Here is a 5,711-nt window from a genome sequence, read left to right as displayed (position 1 = left end):
CCATGTAATGGTAGACTCCGTTTGGCAGATCTGCTCAAAATGCTTCCATAGTAATCTGTATTGTATTTCTATGTAAACACTATCAAATATTTTTATAAATGTACCAGTAAAAACTACAATGCTGGCAGTGTACCCACATTGTTCATTCCATGTGTCCTGTAATCAGAAAAATACATTTCATTATCCATTTTTACTATAATGGTAATAGGAAAAAAAGATATATTTAAGCTAACATCAGTAAATATATTTTGCAGTTATTTATTCCATGGTTTTTAGGAAATGTTTTCTTCCATTTGTTCTGAAACAATTGACAGATCCATTGGACAACTCGAATTAATAGCATGCTTTTACACAAACAGTTTGCAGCAGAGTCTGTAATTTGAGAAAAAAAATCTAATATCTTTTGCAGTTTTGACATTTGTCAACCATTGATTGGATCTTAGTTAATGATAATTACTAAGTTACATATCAGCTAAAGAATACTGAATTACATTCAATAAAACATAATATGATCCTCCCTAAATATTTATGATCAGAAGTAGACATGAGAAAATAAGAAACAGATGGAGAAAACAATGAAAATAAAAGAAGTGGGAAATACTCACTATGAAAAAAGAGAAAAATAGAAATAATGAAAACATCTTTGGAGATCTTAATCATTTCTTCAGAATACAGCAGCTTGAAGACTAGATTAAAGAGCTGCTGGAAAATAGTTTCCCATGGAAGATAATTGAGAATCTACAGATTAGATTATAGATTATGATCTGAATTTTTGAAATTTAACTCAAAGGTTCTTACTCATAGTTTAGCACTTTCACCTAAAGACCTCCACTTTTACTTCCATAGTCTGATGTTTGGTTACAAGGCTTCCTACCAAATTGTTATCATGGAATCTCTATGAATATTATAAATTCCAAGCTGTTTGTTATAGAGAAACATCACAGTGCAGGTTTGGGATATGAATGATAGAGAATTGAGCACTACCAAAGGAACTAAGCTGCTTCATTTTTTTTTCATTTTTCCTATTTAATCTTTATGTAGTATAAAAGATCCTTGTAATGGTCATTATTAAACCTGAATATCACCTACTTAGTTTTCTTTTTAACTGATTATGTGCCGTCCAGTAGGTTTAGATTCCTGGTGACCAGATAGATCTTCTTCTAATGATCTATCCCTAACCTGGTCCTTTAGGTCTTCCAATGGTGCACTCATCCCACTTTAAATGAATCCATCCATCTTGTTGCTGATCATTTTCTTCTTTTTATTTTCATCTTTTGTAGCATTAGAATCTTTTCCAGAGACTAGGTCTTCATGTTGGATATTTCCTGTCCAAAATAGAATAATATAAGCCTGGTCATTTCTGTCTCAAGTGAAAAATCTGAATTGATTTGTTCAGTGATACATCAGTTTGTTTTCTTGGCTTCCCACAATATTATCAGGAGTTTTCTCTTATACTAAACTATAAACTTCAAATTATTATTCACTGATGACACTGTCATTCAGTTTCATGACTGGAGTTGAAATTAAATCTAATGTGCACTGGCATTATTCTGCCAGACTGAAATGCTAAAAATTAAATATTCAAACATCAAGGTGATGGTATTCCACAAGGCATCATTCTAATTATTCATTTACATGGAAAATTAATAAAGTATGGGTTGAACAGGTCCTTCATACAAATGTATTAGTGTTTATTTACAATCTGCGCTATGAGAAACTGCAATCTTCATTCCAAATTTCTATACTGACATATCAAAGGGAATTTACTTTGCACATCTAGATGCTTTCCCCTTAATAGCATTAACAAGAAGATATAAAAATGTTACCTCCCAAAACCTATTGTGTATCTTGTGATACTGAAGAAGAGATGTTTGCTCTTATACTCCTGGCTTGCCGAATCTATTATTTTAGAAAGTGGGATTGATAAAATCAGAAAATATTTAAGTTTTTGGATCTTGGAGATCCCCAGTAGGGATCTCCCCATGGGGATTGATGCACTTTTTAATTAAGTGAAAAGTTCACTATATTTTCCAGCAAAATAGGTAAAATTTTAAAAAATAATGTCAGAAGCCATTGAAATTAATTGGAATTTAGAGTGAAATATATTCAATTATTGTATTCAACTCCTATCTTTTTAAAAAATCTTATACTGAGGGATTCTTTCATTTTCTACTGGACACATTTGGCTTTATTCATATACAACTGTAGTACCTTAAAAGCAGTGGAATGAAGATGACAAGAAAGAAAATGGAAAATAATGTGATCTGAGCTTCTGAACACACTTTTCATGTATCACATTGAATAATATACTGGAGAATGCTCAGGATAAGGACAGCACATCTGAAAAGAAGGTCAGCAGTAATAAAATGGCAGGGACAACCAGGAGATCAAAGTCCCATCTCCACTGTGTTTTATGTCAGCCAATAGATAACAGTATGGTCCAGTAATCAGATTTATTTTATTAACTTAAGGCTAATGTAGCAGTTGATTTAAATACAGTGCTTTCTAATTATTTCTCTAACATATGATTTCTCTATCCCTTTATAATTTATACCTGAAAATAGATACCTCCAAAAATATATCTCATGGAAAACTATTAGGATGTTTTAGGTATTTCAAAGGACAATTATGGAGTGATTTCAGTTGATTCCCTGTAGACTATCCATATTATATTAAAAAAAAACTATATAATACTCAGAAGAAGAAGTTCAAAAGTTCTATCTGCTTTTCATGGATGTGTTTCTATCCTTCTAGGTTAGGTCTATAGAGTGAGCTTTATTACACACACAGAGAGAGACACTCATTCTAGTCATATACAATACATTAACTGTTCTGGCATAGGAAACAATTGAACTTGGAACCACTTGCTTTCTGCACCTTATGTTACTGCTATGTTTCCTAAAATAATTATGTAAAATTATATAAAGCAAGCCACTAAACCAGTGAAAAGAAGGGGGTTCTGTAGTTATAACCCAATCCAAAATTTTAGTTGGATGAATAAGCTCATACAGTTTTAGGCTCTATACTCAAGCATGTTTTCTTCTTTATTTCATGTTCTATGTATAGTAAAAACATTTTGTGTATATTTTCTACAACTGGATTTCTAATGCATGTTGTTATCAGGGCAAAATATTAAACGCATCACTGCACTTTTTTAAAGTTAGCATTTATTTCTATGTTGCATACAATAGACTCACCCAGGTTAAAACCTCATTCTTGTACCAAGGATCTTTCAGTGTGATATTATACAGTATGTCCAACATTGTCTATAGAGATTCTCAGTCATCTAGGTTTTGGAACTGGTAAGGCTAAAAAAAATGTTAAACAAGGACAACAACTAGCCCAATCATGATGTACCAGCAATTGTCATGTTCAGGACAATCAGAACATTCAAAACTATGCATACTGAAATAGAAAAACAGTGTATTTCCATTTCATTTTGAATTGGAGTGTATATACATTCTGTATGCATAAAATTCACTAATTGCATGTAGTAACTTGTTTCATTAAACCTATTTGGAACATATTTTAATTCAGTAAAATATGCTACATTTTGTGAACTTAATCATGACAATTTAAACATCTATAATGTTTTGTGAACTAAATGAAATCAATGTAAACATTTGTAAGACTGGGTTAACCATTTCGCAAGGAGAAAGAAAATTTTCCATAGTTCAAAACTCATGAAAAGTTTGATCAAATGTTATCATGTGAATGGGGATTGTGAAACATTAGAAACAATTTTCTCCAGTTGTAAAGAGAAGTAATGTAATGAGATGTTTTGAGTATATCATTAGGAGTTCATACAGGAAAGCAAATCAGCTAACTATGCTTCTTACTAGAGTTTTCAAATATATATATGACTTTGGCCATATATATATATGACTTTGGTTGTTCGGGTTTTCTCCCGCGTAAAATTGGAAGTGTCTTGGTGACGTTTCGACGAAGTCCCATTCGTCATCTTCAGGCTAGTGTTTTCAGCTTCGCGCTTCGAAGCTGAAAACACCAGCCTGAAGATGACGAATGGGACTTCGTCGAAACATCGCCAAGACACTTCCAATTTTACGTGGGAGAAAACCCGAACAACCAAAGACCTACATACAAAAACCCGGGAAAACCTCAGAAAACATATATATATTCCCTAATTATACTAAAAATGTGAATCCTGGGTAAATCCATATAATAGAAATAAAATAGTCTGAGCACCAGGATAATATTAAAACAAAAACTGTTTAATACAAAAGCTATATATGTCTTTGGTTGTTCGGGTTTTCTCCCGCGTAAAATTGGAAGTGTCTTGGCGACGTTTCGACGAAGTCCCATTCGTCATCTTCAGGCTGGTGTTTTCAGCTTCGTGCTTTGAGCAGCAATGGTCAAAGGGAGAAAACCCGAACAACCAAAGACCTACATACAAATACCCGCGAAAACCTCAGAAAACACACACACACACACACACACACACACACACACACACACACACACACACACATATATATATATATATATATATATATATATATATATATATATATATATAAAACCGTAATTGCCTTGATTATCCCACCTTCTCTTTTTTGCACTCCAATTCCACACCTTTCCCCCTTCCCATCCTTCTCAATCTCCTACCTCCCAGCACCATTGCTGCCGGTGTGCTCTCTAACCACTCCCTCCTGCTCATTTCAGGCTGCACATTCAGATCCAGTGTTCCAAAAGGCTTGCCATCAACACTCCCTTCCTTTCTATCCCATTGGTCTACACACTGTTCCTGCCTTCCGTCACCCATCCCTGTCAGTCTTTTTGGCTGTGCATGCACACGACCATGTCCCATCTCTCTGCCCTGTCTGCCTATGATCGGTTGGATTATCCACCGGCTCCTCTTTGAGTACAACCTCCCCCTTCTTGTAAGAGCCTGGTTTCATCATCCATGAGGTCTTTCGATGACATGTTATGGACTAGTCTAGAATTTCAATTGAGACTATGCGTTTTCTAGACTAGTCCATAACGTGTCGTCGAGAGAACTCACTGATGAGGAAACAAGGCTCTTACAATGGGACACGGGCCTCAATTTGATGGATGCTCAACCCATTGATTTCATTGCAGCCATGGAACCCGCAATACAAGGCATAGTCACCAGCAATGCAGAAAAGAACTCTATAAGGCAGCGGATCACCAGGCTACTTATAAGCCATAAACAATGCCATGTTTTACCAGTAGGGGAGAGAAAGGGCCTGGAGTAGCTGTGTAAGGACAAATCCATTGTGATCCTACCAGTGGACAAGGGCAGAGCTACGGTCAGAACCATATACAATGGCAAGGCTCAGGCCCTACTCAGTGATGCCAGTGCATATAGAGTGACCAAGATAGACCCCACAATGACCATGAAGAACCAACTTAACAAGATTATGGACAGGCTTAAAAAATGTGGGTGAATGAATGAAGAAGATCTGAGGGCCATACGGCCAAGAGCCTCTGCAATGGCAAGGTTTTAGGACTTGCCAAAAATACACAAAGAGGGGACCCCATTAAGGCCCAACATGGCATTTAGGGGCACACCAATGTTTGGCCTGGCTAGATGGCTAAGTCGGCAGCTACAACATCTGGTGGAGGATAGTACAATCATGGTAAAATCCTAACAGGAGTTTCTACAGAGGGTTAAAGCAGTGAGGATACAGGACGATGAGACTATGATCTCATTTGATGTGACATCACTA

Source organism: Crotalus tigris, unplaced genomic scaffold, assembly GCF_016545835.1.
Source record: "Crotalus tigris isolate CLP2741 ecotype Arizona unplaced genomic scaffold, ASM1654583v1 scf7180000020026.1028775, whole genome shotgun sequence".
Taxonomy (NCBI): Eukaryota; Metazoa; Chordata; class Lepidosauria; order Squamata; family Viperidae; genus Crotalus; species Crotalus tigris.
Note: the sequence above shows the minus strand (reverse complement) of the source record.